Source organism: Hemitrygon akajei, chromosome 12 (assembly GCF_048418815.1).
Source record: "Hemitrygon akajei chromosome 12, sHemAka1.3, whole genome shotgun sequence".
Lineage (NCBI taxonomy): Eukaryota > Metazoa > Chordata > Chondrichthyes > Myliobatiformes > Dasyatidae > Hemitrygon > Hemitrygon akajei.
The window spans coordinates 13,918,235-13,935,789 of record NC_133135.1 but is presented as its reverse complement, the minus strand read 5'-3'; the positions used below and the strand labels follow the sequence as shown (position 1 = coordinate 13,935,789).

The 17,555-nt window shown below is 47.1% G+C and overlaps 1 protein-coding gene across 2 annotated transcripts in view; it reads left to right on the top strand.

Moving 5' to 3' along the window:
* st6galnac3 (ST6 (alpha-N-acetyl-neuraminyl-2,3-beta-galactosyl-1,3)-N-acetylgalactosaminide alpha-2,6-sialyltransferase 3) overlaps positions 1-17,555 on the top strand; it is a 299,917-nt gene that overhangs the window by 242,170 nt on the left and 40,192 nt on the right. The window lies entirely within an intron of this gene.

The following is a 17,555-nucleotide window of genomic DNA, read 5'->3' as shown; positions in this document are numbered from 1 at the left end:
GAAGGCTTGCGTCACTGTCAATGTAATTTTAAGATATTGTCTTTTAACATTATAAAGTAGTTTCTCATGGTTCAGGTTTTTGTCCAACTGCTAGTTTATTACACAAACTCAAAAAAGGATTAGCTGTTATAGCATCATCAAGCACTACAGTGGTCCTTCGCTCCATCTGGACTCTACTGTACCGTTATTCTGCCCAGTCCTATTGACCCACACCAGACCTCAGCCCTCCATACCCTTCCCATCCATGTACTTACCAGGCTTCTCTTAAATATTGAAATTGAATCTGCATCTACCACTTGCACTGACAGCTCCTTTAACACTTGCACTACCCTCTGAGTGAAGAACTTACCCCTCATGTTCCCTTTAAATATTTCTATTGTTGTGCAGTGAACTAGAGCTACTTTCTCACCAAGGACACCCTCTCATCTTTCACTGTGTTGTGTGGCCTACGCAACAGACTACTTAAGCAGTATAATTTATTGACAGAGCACGTCCATACACCATACCCTGCAACTGATGCAAGATGGTTGCAGTGTATATCTCTGCAATTACCCACCTAGGCTTCTCCGATGGCACCATCATGTGATATTTTGGACACAAGTGGGAGGGAGGCATAACGGGAGGTATTCTTTTTTAGCGAAAAGCTTAGACCAAGTAAGACAAAGGCAGCAGGTGCATGGGACCACCGGCACTGACCAGTTCCTCCCCAAGTCACACATTGTCCTGATTTGGTAATATGTCACTGGTCCTTCCTCAGCACAGGGCCCAAATCCTGGAGTGTTATACTCTGCGGCCCAGTGGGAGTGCAGTGTTTTAAGAAGATAGCTTATCAGTAACTTTCAAGGGTAGTAGGGATGAACATAAAACCATAAGATATAGAGAAGAATTTAGACATTCCACCCCTTGTGTCTGCTCCACCATTCAATCATGGCTGAGTTTATCAACACCATTCTCCTGCCTTTTCCCCATAACCCTTAATACCTTTACCAATTAAGAACCCATCAAGCTTTGGCTTAAGTATACCCAATGACTTGGCCTCCACAGCCCTCTGTGGCAATGAATTCCACAGATTCACCACCCTCTGGCTGAAGAAATTGCTCCTCAACTCAGTTTTAAAGGGACATCCCTTTATTTTGAGGCTGTGCTCTCAGATCCTACTCATGGAAATACCCTCCATGTGAACTCTATCCAGGCCTTTCAGTATTCAGAAAGTTTCAATAAGATACCCCTTAATTCTTCTAAACTCCAGCAAGTACAGGCCCAGAGCCATCAAACACAATATATACTGGCCTAGGTAATCAAGCCAAAATCTGGTTTTTCATACGCCCAAGGCAATCAAGCTTAGCATCCACAGGTGTGAACTTCCTACTCTTCTGTAAAGAGAGAAAATCTCTATTTACCCCTTTCACTAAGGTGTTGATTTTTCCTTAGGATGTCAACGTATCACTTGATGCTCAGAAGGTACAATAAAATGTAGTTCTTGCTGACCAACCATTGTTGTAATTTCTATCTATGTGATGTAAAGGTGTAATGAGCACTTTGGGCCTGTGAGCAGCATCAGAGAGCATTGGGTGTTGGGGTTCCTTAATAAAGGATGCTGCCTTTCAGAGGTACCGCTCCATGAAGATATCTTGGATACTACGGAGACTAGTAGCGAAGATGGAGCTGACTAATTTTACAACTTTCTGTAGCTTCCTTCAGTCCTGTGCAGTAGCCCCCCCCCCCCCCACCAGACAGTGGTCCAGCCTGTCAGAATGCTCTCCACGGTACGTCTATAGAAGTTTTAGAATATCTTAGGTGAGAAGCCAGATCCCTTCAAACCCCACATGAAATATAGCTGCCATCCTGTCTTCTTTGTAGCTACATTAATATGTTGGGACCAGGTTGGATCCTCAGAGATCTTGATACCCAAAAACTTGAAACTGCTCACTGTCTCCACTTCTGATCGCTCCATAAGGATTGGTTCATGTTCCCTTGTCTTACCCTTCCTGAAGTTCACAATCAGCTCTTTAGTTTTACTGACATTGAGAGTGAGGTTGTCGCTGCGACACAGTATGATGAAATATGAAGGTTAGCTAGCCAATAAATCAGAATCAGAGCAAACATGAGGAAATCTGCAGATGCTGGAAATTCAAACAACAACACACACAAAATGTTGGTGGAACACAGCAGGCCAGGCAGCATCTATAGGGAGAAGCGCTGTCAACGTTTCGGGCCGAGACCCTTTGTCAGGACTAACCAAAAGGAAAGATAGTAAGAGATTTGAAAGTAGTGGGGGAGGGGGAAATGCGAAATGATAGGAGAAGACCGGAGGGGATGGGATGAAGCTAAGAGCTGGAAAGGTGATTGGTGAAAGTGATACAGAGCTGGAGAAGGGAAAGGATCATGGGATGGGAGGCCTCAGGAGAAAGAAAGGAGGCGGGGGGGAGCACCAGAGGGAGATGGAGAACAGGCAAACAACTAAATATGTCAGGGATGGGGTAAGAAGGGGAGGAGGGGCATTAACAGAAGTTAGAGAAGTCAATGTTCATGCCATCAGGTTGGAGGCTACCCAGCTGGTATATAAGGTGTTGTTCCTCCAACCTGAGTTTGGATTCATTTTGATAGTAGAGGAGGCCATGGATAGACATATCAGAATGGGAATGGGACGTGGAATTAAAATGTGTGGCCACTGGGAGATCCTGCTTTTTCTGGCGGACCGAGCATAGGTGTTCAGCGAAACGGTCTCCCAGTCTGCGTTGGGTCTCACCAATATATAAAAGGCCACACCGGGAGCACCGGACGCAGTATACCACACCAGCTGACTCACAGGTGAAGTGTCGCCTCACCTGGAAGGACTGTCTGGGGCCCTGAATGGTGGTGAGGGAGGAAGTGTAAGGGCAGGTGTAGCACTTGTTCCATTTACAAGGATAAGTGCCAGAAGGGAGATCGGTGGGAAGGGATGGGGGGGGGGGGGGGGGGGAGTGGACAAGGAAGTCGCATAAGGAGCGATCCCAGCGGAAAGCAGAAGGGGGGGGAGGGAAAAATGTGTTTGGTAGTGGGTTCCCGTTGGAGATGGCGGAAGTTACGGAGAATTATACGTTGGACCTGGAGGTTGGTGGGGTGGTAGGTAAGGACAAGGGGAACCCTATCCCGAGTGGGGTGGCGGGTGGATGGGGTGAGGGCAGATGTGCGGGAAATGGGAGAGATGAGTTTGAGAGCAGAGTTGATGGTGGACGAAGGGAAGCCCCTTTGTTTAAAAAAGGAAGACATCTCCTTCATCCTGGAATGAAAAGCCTCATCCTGAGAGCAGATGTGGCGGAGACAGAGGAATTGTGAGAAGGGGATAGCCTTTTTGCAAGAGACAGGGTGGGAAGAGGAATAGTCCAGGTAGCTGTGAGAGTCTGTAGGCTTATAGTAGGTATCAGTAGATAGGCCGTCTCCAGAGATGGAGACAGAAAGATCAAGAAAGGGGAGGGAGGTGTCGGAGATGGACCAGGTAAATTTGAGGGCAGGGTGAAAGTTGGAGGCAAAGTTAATGAAGTTGACGAGCTCAGCATGCGTGCAAGAGGCAGCGCTAATGCAGTCGTCGATGTAGCGAAGGAAAAGAGGGGGATGGATTCCAGTATAGACTTGGCACATGGACTGTTCCACAAAGCCAACAAAAAGGCAGGCATAACTGGGACCCATACGGGTGCCCATGGCTACACCCTTGGTTTGGAGGAAGTGGGAGGAGCCAAAGGAGAAATTATTGAGAGTAAGAACTAATTCCGCTAGACGGAGGAGAGTGGTGGTAGAGGGGAATTGGTTAGGTCTGGAATCCAAAAAAAAGCGAAGAGCTTCGAGACCATCTCGGTGGAGGATGGAGGTATATAGGGACTGGACGTCCATGGTGAAAATAAGACGGTGGGGGCCAGGGAACTTAAATTCATCGAAAAAATTCAAAGCATGAGAAGTGTCACAAACATAGGTGGGAAGAGATTGAACAAGGGGGGATAAGACAGTGTCAAGGTATGCAGAAATGAGTTCAGTGGGGCAGGAGCAAACTGAGACAATAGGTCTACCTGGGCAGGCAGGTTTGTGGATCTTGGGTAGGAGGCAGAAACGGGAAGTGCGGGGTGTGGGAACTATGAGGTTGGTGGCAGTGGATGGGAGATCCCCAGAGCTGATAAGGTTGGTGATGGTATAGGAGACAATGGCCTGGTGCTCCTTAGTGGAGTCATGATCAAGGGGTAAATAAGAGGAGGTATCAGAGAGTTGTCACTGTGCCTCTGCCAGAATAGAGGTAAGTATGCCAGACAACAACAGCTCCCCCCTTATCAGCAGGTTTTATAGTGAGGTTGGGATTGGTGCAGAGGGAGCGGAGAGCAGAGCGTTCGGAAGGAGTGAGGTTGGAATTGGAACAGGGTGTGGTGAAGTCAAGACGGTTGATGTCCCGTCAGCAATTAGCAATAAAGAGATCCAGAGCAGGCAGAAGACCAGAGCGGGGTGTCCATGAAGAGGAGGAGGGTTGAAGACGGGAGAAGGGGTCATCGGTGGGGGTAGGAGAGTCCTTGTCAAAGAAGTAAGCTCGGAGACGGAGACGGCGGAAGAAGAGTTCAGCGCCATGGTGTACGCGGAACTCACTGAGGTGTGGGTGAAGGGGGACAATGGTGAGGCCCTTAATGAGGACAGAGCGCTCTGCCTCAGAGAGTTGAAGGTCGGAGGGAATGGTAAAGATGGGATCAAGGGGGAAGGGAGGCTGGTAGTGTCAGTGGAGAGGGAAGGGTTGGGGTGAGAGGAAGATGGAGCCTCTGAGGGCCCAGAAGCTGACGATGGGATCTGAGGGAGAGGGGATTGCATAGTGGTGGTGGGGGAAGGGGAGACGGGAGTCACAATCGCAGAATCAGAATCAGGTTTATTATCACCAGCATGTGACGTGAAATTTGTTAACTTAGCAAAAGCAGTTCAATGCAATACGTAATCCAGCAGAGAGAAAATAATAATAATAAATAAAATTAAATAATAAACAAACAAGTAAACCAATTACGTATATAGAATAGATTTTAAAAAATATGCAAAAACAGAAATACTGTATATTAAAAAGAAGTGAGGTAGTATCCAAAGATTCGATGTCCATTTAGGAATCGGATGGCGGAGGGGAAGAAGCTATTCCTGAATCACTGAGTGTGTGCCTTCAGGCTTCTGTACCTCCTAGCTGATGGTAACAGTGAGAAAAGGGCATGCCCTGGGTGCTGGAGGTCCTTAATAATGGACACTGCCTTTCTGAGACACCGCTCCTTGAAGATTTCGTGGGTACTTAGTAGGCTAGTACCCAAGATGGAGCCGACTAAATTTACAACCCTTTGCAGCTTCTTTCAGTCCTGTGCAGTAGCCCCCCCCCCCCCCCCCACACACCAGACAGTGATGCAGCCTGTTAGAATGCTCCCCACAGTACAACTATAGAAGTTTTTGAGTGTATTTGTTGACATGCCAAATCTCTTCAAACTTCTAATAAAGTATAGCCGCTGTCTTGCCTTCTTTATAAATACATTGATATGTTGGGAACAGATTAGATCCTCAGAGATCTTGACACCCAGAAACTTGAAGCTGCTCACTCTCTCCACTTCTGATCCCTCTATGACGATTCGTATGTGTTCCTTCGTCTTACCCTTCCTGAAGTGCACAATCAGCTCTTTCGTCTTAATGACTTTGAGTGCCAGGTTGTTGCTGCGGCAGCACTCCACTAGTTGGCATATCTCACTCCTGTATGCCCTCTATGCTTGGATGTACACATGATAACTAAAGCTAATCTTTACTAACCTGTATGCCTTTAGAATGTAGGAGGAAAATGGAACCTGGAGGAAACCCGCATGGTCACAGGGAGAACATGCAAACTCCTTACAGTCAGCAGTGAATTTGAACTCCGATCACTGGCACTGTAATGCTGTGACACTAACCACTATGCTACATGCCGCCCACCCCCCTCAAGATATAAAAACCTTAATGAGGAACTAAGTGTAAAGTTTTGATGGGTAGTAAAGCGGAATCTGTAACAATATCCAATTAAGTAAAGACCGCTTTTGATTATGTGGTCTGTACTGGGAAATGTGGGAAATTTTGCCTCAGGGAGACATTCCCAGTATCAGTTCCCAGTACTTTTGAAGTGTTGTTTCATTGCAGGAAAGGATTTCAGTCAAGTCTCTGTTCTTGCCTGGGGAGTTTTGAACCTACCTTGGCAACTGAGGAATAGAGATGCAACTCTAGTCATAAATGAGCTTCAGCTTATTATTTTTAACTTCATTTTCTCACCTCGCTCTACCTCCATAACTTCCTCCTGGGACAGTTCACTTCCAGTTTAATTTGTTTCACACCTGCTGGCCAAGCCCTGTAGTTGGTTTTCTCTGTAATGTATTTAGAGCAATTTCTGCAATTAATGTATTTAGACCTATCTCTTTTAGAGCAATTACACCCTGCCCCATTGCACTGCATATTCATCTGTTTGCGCATGCACTGTTGATTACGTATGCACATTGCTCTCTCTCCCTCTGCAATGTGTATGCACCAGTTAAAGCGTGAGTGCTTTTATTTAATTGATATGTAGTTGTACACAGTTACAACAAATTGGTGACGATGATGGCATCTGAATGTTAGAGAATATCACGAACTGCACCAACAGTTACGAGACGAAACAGCACGAGACAGCAGTCACAGACGCCAACAAATACATAACAGTGAAAGACGTGCTGAACTTGAAGTGAAAATAACGTGACGATGGCTTCAGTTGGGAATGTTGACGAAGTTGATAGCAAGCCATATATCTAGAGGGTTGAACTGTATTTTAAGGCGAACAATGTGGAAGAGCAAAAGAAAGCCCTTACACTTCTTAGCTTAATGGGCCTAAGAACATATAGTCGCTTATGCAGCTTAGTAACTTCTGAAAGGCCAGCAAGCAAGGCATTTGACAAAATTGTTACAATTTTACAGAATCACTGGAGTCCTAAACCACTGACAATAGCTGAAAGGTTTAGATTTTACAAAAGGAACCTGACAAAAATGAAAGCTTTTCTGAATACATCGCAGAACTGCACAAACTTTCCCAGTACTATGACTTTAGAGATGAACTTTCTGATGCATTAAGGGACAAGCTTGTATGAGGCATGCACTCAAAAGAGACTACTGTCAGAAAGAGACCTAACCTTAGAACGGGAATTGATCATTGCAATATCATTAGAGACCACAGCAAAGGATGCAGCAGAACTACAGAAAAAGAGGTTAGAATGTGAAATGCACAAACTATCCCTGAATGGCACAAAAAACCAAAAACATTATCGGTGTGGCAAATCCTCCCATGATGAAAATGGCTGTTGGTTCACAGAAAAAATCTGCAGAAGTGTCACAGACAAGGTCACATAGAGAGAATGTGGAAATCAGACAAAAAGCACAACAAAGTGAGAAATCTCAAACACAAAACAAAGCAAATACATAAAGTTACCGAATGTAAAACAGAATCAGACAACGCAGAGTCTGACAAAGGTGAACTGTCATGCCTGGAACTGCATAGTATAACTGAAGCAGATCACAAAATAATCTGGATCACAATAGATGTGTCTGGTGTAAAACTGAAAATGGATCAACTTTGACTATAATTTCGGAGGCTGACTATAATAGACTTTTCTGAGATACCATTAGAGAATGATGCTAAAGAATTGATTAGAGAATTGATTACCATCAATGATGCTAAAGACCTACACAGGTGAAAAGTGTCTCCCAAGGGCAAACTGAAAGTGAATGTGACATATGGAGGGCAAACACAGTAGTTAGAACATTATGTGTTGAAAAGTAGAGGGCCAGCACTTTTCGGACATGAATGGTTAAGAAAATTCCAACTAGACTGGCACTCAATCAAAGCTCTCAGTGTGGCATCAACAGGCACAGCAGCCCAAATGGTAGCACTACCAAGAGAAGGTGTTTGAGAAGAGAATAGTTAAACAGGCTTGGCCAAAAGCTGTTCAGGATGCCAAAAGATACAAAGTGCACCCCATAGGCACCATTACGGGAGTGGCCGTCATCACCGTGGCAAAGAGTACATATTGACTTTGCTAGGCTATCATGGACTCCATGTTTCTGATTTCTGTGGATGCTCATTCGAAGTGACCAACAACGTCAACCACTTTAGCAAAGACTGTCTCCCCTCTGAAGACTATCTTCACCAGAAATGGCTTAGCTGAACAAATTGTGAGTGACAATGGACCACAATATGTGTCAGAAGGATTCCAACTCTTCATGAAGAAAAATGGCATCAGACATTTCAAGTCTGCTCCTCATCAACAAATGGGCTACCTGAAAGGTTTATCCCAACATTCAAGAAGTCCATTAAGGTGATGGACAAGGAGGACATTTCTCTACAGCATAAGGTGAACAACTTCCTTTTTGTGTATCGGAACTCTGTTCATGCAACAACAATCAAATATCTGCAATGCTGACCATGAACAGGAATCTGAGATCTCACATAGCCCTCCTGAAACTAGATCTACGGAGAGAAGTGCAGAATAACCAGTTCAGCCAGTTAGCAAGTGAAGCAGCAAGGAACTTCAAGATTGAACAGGAAGTCCAAGCACGTGATTACCGAGAAGACAAATGGACACCCTATAGGAGAGCTACAAGAACTGGACAACTGATGTACACAGTGGATGTTTGAGATCAGACATGCAGACGTCATATGGACCAGACACTGGATGCTCAACCGAAGAACACAACTGAGTTGACTGCATCCAATAAGATGGACACGTTACAGTCACCAGACTTACCGACCAATGACGATGTCACTGACAGCAACATGCCACTGGAAACCAAGAACATTGTCTTAGACAAGACACCTGCCAAAGCTGATGCCACTCCACAGGTCGGGAGGCACGATGAGAACATTATTGTTGACAAGACACCCACCAAACCTGATGCCACGCCGCAGGTCCAGAGGTCCTATCCTGAAAGAAACAGAATGACACCCAAAAGACTGAATCTTTAGAACTGGGAAGTTAGTTATGGACTGTTGTTGTAAAAGCAGGTTTATCTTGAATATGGGTTTATGAAAGGGAAATTGATTGTTTTGTACATATACCATTTTATATTGCATTAATCTAAAGGGGGAGGAAGTGTAATGTATGAATCTATTTCTTTTAGAGCAATGACCCCCCACCTTAGCACTCTACGCACTAACCTGTTGTCTGTTCATGGGCATTGTTCTCTCTCTCTGTCTGTCTGTCTCTCTCCCTCTCTCTCGCTGCCAGTCAATATACCATCTCCTGTGTGCATGCTTTTATTTAATTGATACGTAATTGTGCACAGACACAACAATCTAAGCTTCCTCATTTCCACATCTCTTCTTTAAAACACTCCTTTTCATCTAGCTCTTTGTCTGGGCTTTTGATTTAATGTTGCCTTGTGCAATTCAATCAGAAATTGTCTGATTACTCTTTTGTGTAATGAGCTGAGGTATATTACTGCACTAAATGATTCTGACCAAAATCATCTTCTGAAAACCTCATTAAAACTTTTGTTATCTCTGGACTTGATTTTTCACTGACTTGCCTTCCTTCAGAAGCTTCAAGTCACACAAACTTTTAAGTTCCTGGATATCAAGATCTCTGAGGATCTAACCTGGTCCCAACAAATTGATGCAGCTATAAAGCAAGACAGCAACTATACTTCATTAGGAGTTTGACACTCAAAAATTCTATAGATGTGCCATGGAGAGCATTCTGACAGGCTGCATCGCTGTCTGGTATGGGGGAGGAGGCTACAGCACAGGACCGAAAGAAGCTGAAGAGGGTCGTAAATTTAGTCAGCTCCATCTTGTGTACTAGCCTACAAAGTACCCAGGACATCTTCAAGGAGTGGTGTCTCAGAAAGGCAGCATCTATTATTAAGGACCCCCAGCACCCAGGGCATGCCCTTTTCTCACTGTTATCATCAGGCAGGAGGTACAGAAGCCTGAAGGCACACACTCCGCAATTCAGGAACAGCTTCTTCCCCTCTGCCATCTGATTCCTAAATTGACATTGAACCCATGAACACTACTCACTTTTTCAATATATATTACTTCTGTTTTTGCACGATTCTTAATTTATTCAATATACCCATACTGTAATTGATTTACTTATTTATTTATTTTTACTTTTTTTTTCTTCGATATTATGTATTGCATTGAACTGCTGCTGCTAAGTTAACAAATTTCACGACACATGTCGGTGATGATAAACCCGATTCTGATTTGGATTCTGAAGTTCCACTGCCCATTTACCCATTTTGACTCACAAGTTCTATCTCCCTTGTTGGAAGGAGGGAGCTTGTGCTAGTTATAGTTCTGCTGGACTCTGGATCAAGGTCTCTCTCGGGGGGCTTTTGTTATTGCTTGATGGTGTGGGTCGGTGGGGGTGGGCTTGCTGCTTCTGCTGACACGAGTGGAGGGGTTGATGCTTTTGCTGCTGCTTCTGCAAAGGGTGGGGCCGGTTTTGAGCCTTCGATGTTCTGTCATTCATTCTGTGGGGTCTCTTGTTTCACAGATATCTGTGAAGAGTAAGAATTTCAGATTGTACACTGTACACATTTTCTGATATTAATTGAACCTAAAATGAAAATGAATCTTAAAATGGACCTCCTCATTTTTAATCTCATAATTCTCATCCAAAGTACTTTGTGCTGATGCCGTCCTCTCCAAAGTTACTGCCTGATCTACTCAGCATTCCTATACATGTTTTTGTTTTATTTCAGAGCTCTTGTTTATTTTATAATCAGCTCCGGCACTTTAAGCACACTTCACAATGCCTGCTGGGCTCCATTTCTGCACTATTGGGTCCAAAGCTTGGGAATTCATTCCAAATAACAGTCTATTCTTATAACTCTCATTTCACTTTTAAGATATACATTAAGCATTGAAAGATCCTCAGCCTAAAGCTTTAACTGATATTTCTTCACATATGCTGCCTGACCTGCTGAGCATTTCCATCAGGTTTGCTTTCACTTCTGATTTCCACATATAGGTATTCTTTTGCTTTTCCATTAGAAATTCTAATTTCTAATGGAAAACTCACACTTTAGCTTACTGTCTGATATCTTCTTATCTAGCTCACCGCCAGATTTTGTCTCATCATTCTTTTGTGCGAAGTTGTAAAGTTAAAGTCTCTACATAAAGAAAGAAGAAAGCCCTTAACTCCAAGTGGAGTCATCGGGACGCCATCGTGAAGGCGTTTTTTAACAGGCCTTCTTATTTTCACAAGGCCAAGCACGGATGAAAAGTGTGCAAGGGAACCAGCTGGATTTGAACTTCGGAGCAAACAAGTCCAGCGCTGATGCCACTACGCCACCAGCCGGTTGAAAGTCTCTATATGAATCCAAACTGTTGTTAGTGTCAGCTGCATTATTGCAGAGACAAACAGAACAGATCATGAACCTCGGAAATATATTTTTGCACTTTGAAGTGAATTGTAATTAAACTGCTCATTCTAATCAATTTTATTATTGGTTAGGATATTACTTTTAACTGTAGAGCCTCTTGACTCTGAAGAACATTATGTACAGTACTTAATGAAACTATCTGTCACACTTATTTGTTCTTGAGATCAGCAAAAAGGCACTAGCAGAGCTTGGTCCTGTGACCATATGAATTAATATGAACATTTTCAATTAGAGTTACGGAGTTGTGCAGAACACAAACAGCGCCTTTGTATCTACATGTCCGTGCTGACCTTTATCTCCTGTCCTTGCTAATCTTGTTTTTCTACCTTTGGACCATATTCATAACAGCAGAAGATACCCAAATCAGGTTATTATCACTAATACATTATGAAAAATTTCTTGTTTTGTGGCAGCAGTACAGTGCAATACATAAAAAATGCTATAAGTTACAATAAGAAATAGTTCAATAGTTTAATAAAATATCGGAGGATGTATATAATATAAGACCCGAAATTCTTGTTCCTCGCAGACATCCACAAAAACAGAAGAGTGCCCCAAACCATGAGTGACAGTAAAAACATTACAGCCCCAAAGCCCCCCCACTCCCCTCTCCTACACACAAGCAGCAGCAAAGCAATAGCGCTCCCCCTCCCCACTTACTTCAGCAAAAAAACGTCAGCACCCTCCACCCACCAAGCAAGCAACAGCCAAGCGCCCAAGAATGACCCTGATCTGTAGTACAACAAAAACTAATCGTTGACCCAACAATTCCACATGCCACAGGCTCTCTCGCTTTCCCTAATAAAGGGTCAGAGAGATGTTACCTTTTCACAGCGAGAGGGGAGACCAACAGAAAACAAACAACTTGATGATTAAAAGTCTGCTGTGTCACTTTTTTTTCCCGAGAACCAGCAACAAACTCTCCCCCACCAACAAGAGAAAGAAAGAGAGCATGCGATTTGCCGAGTACAGAGCCCCCGACAGCTGATCCGCTGTTCCCGATGTTCCATTTTCTTCATTCGGTGTCACCAGCATAGAATCAGCTCATAACCTAGGGCCGTGAAGTCTCGAAACCTCAAAGGCGCTCTTGCCTTCTAGGCCATGTCCTTGGGATATTGAAAACATGACCAGTCAATCAGCCCCGGCAGTGGATCTTATCGCCGCAAAGAACTAAAGTGTAGCTCTTGGTCAGGATCTTCGTCAAAACCCCATCCACTTTGAAAAGGAAAAAAGAGAGACATTAAAGGTAGAAATTAAGTTGCTTCCACAGATGAGCTCGAAGAGGTCACTGTCAAGCGCTATCGTAGTTCTGCCCAAATATAAAAAATAAATAGTGCAAAAAGAGATCAAAAGTGAGACAGTGTTCATGGGTTCATGGTCCATTCAGAAATCTGATGGTGGAGGGGAAGAAGCTGTTCCTAAAACATTGAGTGTGTGTCTTTAGGCTCCAGTATCTTCTCCCTGGTGGTAGTAGTGATGCACCATCAATAACTCACGCCGAGACTTAGGAAGTGAGATATCGGCTTTTATTGACTGGAAGAACAACACTACATCCTGGGGAAAATGAGGGAGAGCAGCAGGCCACAGTCGCCTTTATACAGGGGTCTGTGGGAGGAGCCACAGGGGTAGTCAGCAGGGTCTTGGGAGGAGCCACAGGAGCAGTCAGACAGGTATATCTAGTTCACCACATTCACCCCCCCTTTGTTTAAAAAAAATTCCCAAGCATATTTACAGGTTAAGTCGATCAGGTGGTCGAATCGTTCGCTGCGATCTACATAGCTCCGGCTGCAATTGCACAGGAGCCGGAGGTGATGACGGCACAGGTGCCGGAGGTGGTGTGTGCTCCAGAGGCGGAGAGTGGGTTAATTCTGTCCCAACAGGAGGTGTCAGGGATCCCTCGCGTGTGAGCGAGGTCCCTGGAACAGACGCATACGGAGTCTGTGTGGGGCACGGTGCGCGCGGAGTCACCTCGGGTACAGGGTGCATAGTTACCGTGGAGTGCTCGGGGTAGTGGTCTGCTGCTCCGGCGGGCGCCAGGTCGCGGACAGAGACCGTGTCCTCCCGCCCATCAGGCAAGACCACGTAGGCATACTGGGGATTAGCATGCAGGAGGTGAACCTTCTCGACCAGTGGTGAGTACTTATTACTCCTCGCATGCTTACGCAGCAGCACTGGCCCCGGGGACGTCAGCCAAACTGGCAGGGTGGTCCCAGTGACAGACTTCCTGGGAAAAGAGAATAAGCGTTCGTGAGGGGTGGCATTAGTGGACGTACACAACAGGGAGCGGATAGAGTGGAGTGCCTCAGGGAGGACCTCCTGCCATCGGGAGACCGGCAACCCTTGTGACTTAAGGGCTAAAAGTATGGCCTTCCACACTGTGGCATTCTCCCTCTCCACCTGGCCATTCCCCCGGGGATTATAACTCGTGGTGCGACTAGTAGCTATGCCCCTAGCAAGCAGGAACCGGCGCAACTCGTCACTCATAAAGGAGGACCCTCTATCACTGTGGACATAGCAGGGATATCCGAACAGAGTGAAGAGCTGGCGCAGGACTTTTATGACTGACGTGGTAGTAGTGTCGGGGCAGGGAACGGCAAAGGGGAATCGCGAGTACTCGTCAATAATACTGAGAAAGTAGACATTGCGGTCGGTGGAGGGAAGGGGGCCCTTAAAGTCAATACTCAGTCGCTCAAAAGGGCGGGTAGCCTTGACAAGCTGCGCAGTGTCAGGACGGTAGAAGTGCGGTTTGCACTCAGCGCAGATCTGGCAGTCCCTGGTCATCGTCCTGATGTCTTCCAGGGAGTACGGCAGGTTCCGGGCTTTAATGAAATGATAAAACCGGGTGACCCCCGGGTGGCAAAGTTGGGCATGAAGGGCATACAGCTGGTCGAGCTGGGCACTAGCACACGGTCCCCGGGATAGGGCATCAGACGGTTCATTGAGCCTGCCGGGCCGGTACAGGATATCATAAGTATAGGTGGAGAGTTCTATTCTCCATCGCAAAATTTTATCATTTTTGATTTTGCCCCGCTGTTGGCTGCTGAACATGAACGCAACCGAGCGCTGGTCGGTCAGCAAGGTGAACCTTCTGCCGGCGAGATAGTGCCTCCAGTGCCGAATAGCTTCCACTATGGCTTGGGCTTCTTTCTCCACCGTGGAGTGCCGAAGTTCAGAGCCTTGAAGGGTACGAGAAAAAAACGCCACTGGCCTGCCTTCCTGATTGAGGGTTGCAGCCAGCGCGACGTCAGAGGCGTCACTCTCTACTTGGAAGGGAATGGTCTCGTCCACCGCATGCATCGTTGCTTTGGCAATGTCCCCTTTAATGCAGCCGAAGGCCGCGCGGGCCTCGGCAGAGAGGGGAAAGGTGGTAGACTTGACCAGGGGGCGGGCCTTGTCTGCGTAATGGGGAACCCATTGGGCGTAATAGGAAAAAAAACCCAGGCACCGCCGGAGGGCCTTGAGAGTAGTGGGAAGAGGGAGTTCTAACAGGGGGCGCATACGGTCGGGGTCAGGGCCAATGACCCCGTTCTCCACGACATACCCAAGGATAGCGAGTCGTGTGGTTCTGAACACACACTTGTCCTTGTTATAAGTGAGGTTCAAAGCATTGGCCACCTGGAAAAAACGTTGGAGGTTGGCGTCATGGTCCGACCAGTCGCGACCGCAGATGGTGATGTTATCTAGATAGGGAAATGTGGCCGTCAGTTTGTACTGGTCCACCATCCGGTCCATCTCCCTCTGGAAGACTGAGACCCCATTTGTAACACCAAATGGGACGCGCAGAAAGTGATAGAGCCTGCCACCCGCCTCGAAGGCGGTGTAGGGGCGGTCCTCTGGGCGGATGGGGAGCTGGTGATAAGCGGATTTCAGATCAATTGTCGAGTACACCTTGTACTGAGCTATCTGGTTGACCATATCCGCGATGCGGGGTAGGGGGTACGCGTCAAGCTGCGTGAATCTATTGATGGTCTGGCTGTAGTCCACAACCATCCTATTTTTCTGCCCAGTCCGAACAACGACCACCTGGGACCGCCATGGGCTTGTGCTTGGCTCAATGATCCCCTCCCTGAGCAGCCGCTGCACCTCTGAATGAATAAAGGCCCTGTCCCCCGCACTGTACCTCCTACTTTTAGTTGCCACAGGTTTACAGTCGGGGGTCAGGTTGGTGAACAGCGATGGGGGAGGGATCTTGAGGGTGGAGAGGTTGCAAATAGTGTCAGCAGCACAGCTATCGGCATGGTGCTGGGCGGGACGTGGGGTTCGGGGTGTATGTGCGTGTGGTAACTGAGTATATGGCGAAGTCCCACCAAACTGAGGATTCCTGACAATGAGTGGTGGGTGGGGCCCATCATATGCCATAGTCACACTTTCGAGATGGCTCTGGAAGTCCAGCCCCAATAGCACAGGTGCGCACAGCCGAGGCATGACCAGGAACGCAAAGTTCCGATATTCTGTGCCCTGCACCACCAATGTCGCTACACAACCCACCCGGATGTCTGTGGAATGCGACCCTGAAGCCAAGGTGATCTTCTGACTTACCGGCCGTGTCACGAGTCCACAGCGTTTCACTGTGGCCGGGTCAATAAAACTCTCAGTGCTGCCCGTGTCAAACAGGCAGCTAGTCCTGTGCCCCTCCACCAGGATGTCCATCATCGACCTTGCGAGCTGGTGCGGAGCGCTTTGATCGAGGGTCACGGAAGCCAGCGTTGAACGGGGCGTGTCGGGGGCGGGGCCTGGTGACGCCGGCAAAGTTGGCCGCTCACATCCGGGCATGCAAGATGGCGAGGCGGGGGCGGGGCCTGGTGACGCCGGCAAAGATGGTTGTCCACATCCGGTCATGCAAAATGGCGGCCCCCAGGTCTCAGACGCAGTGCTGCTCGACCCCGGGCGCGGTTTAGACTTACATACTTTGGCGAAATGGCCCTTCTTCCCACAGCTGGAACAAGTCGCTTCGCGCGCCGGGCAGCTGTTCCTGGCATGTTTCAGAAGCCCACAAAAGTAACAGAGTTTCATACCTGGCGAATTCGTGGGGTTTGAGATACCGCGACTGGCAGCGGCGTTGGCGAATTCGCTCGGAACCGGGGAATCGCTCGGCTGGACTTCTTCGGCGTACCGCTGCGTAGCCTCTATCGTATCGGCCGTCTCTATCGCGGAGCGTAAGGTAAGATCAGCCTTTTCCAGCAGCCGCTGGCGTATACACACTGACCGAACCCCACTCACAAAAGCGTCTCGGACCAAGAGTTCCTTATGCTGTTCTGCTGTGAGCGCTTGGCAATCACAAGCCCGCGCGAGTGTCTGTAGTTCGCGGAGAAATTCAGCAGTCGACTCCGTAGGCCGCTGTTTTCGTGTTGCCAAGCGGTGCCGTGCATAAACTGGATTTACTGGCCGCAGGTACTGTCTTTGGAGGGCGGCAAGCGCCTCCTCGTAGGTGGATATGTCCCTGATGAACGAATAAACTTTTGGGGCGACCCTCGAGAAGAGAAGTTTGTGCCGAACAGCCGAGTCGGTGGCACGAACCTCCTCTAAGTACGATTGGAAGCACACCAGCCAGTGTTCAAAGGCAAGAGCTGCTCCAGGGTCTTGGGGGTCCAAGTCTAGGCGTTCAGGGCGTAAAGCGGTTTCCATGTTGTAACTTTCAGTCAATAAAATTGATGCACCATCAATAACTCACGCCGAGACTTAGGAAGTGAGATATCGGCTTTTATTGACTGAAGAACAACACTACATCCTGGGGAAAATGAGGGAGAGCAGCAGGCCACAGTCGCCTTTATACAGGGGTCTGTGGGAGGAGCCACAGGGGTAGTCAGCAGGGTCTTGGGAGGAGCCACAGGAGCAGTCAGACAGGTATATCTAGTTCACCACAAGTAGTGAGCATGTTCTGGGTGGTGGGGGTTATTAATGATGCATGCCACCTTTTCAAGGAATTGCCTTTAGAAGATGTCCTCGATGGTGGGAGGCCCATGATAGAACTGGCTGGGTTTGCAATCCTGTGCAGTTTTCTCTGATCCTGTGTATTCGTGCTTCCATACGAAATGGTGATGCAACCAGTCAGAATGCTGTCCACGTAACTTTTCTAAAAATTTGCTAGAGTCTTTGGTGACAAACTAGATCTCCTCAAACTCCTAATGATGGGACTGGGC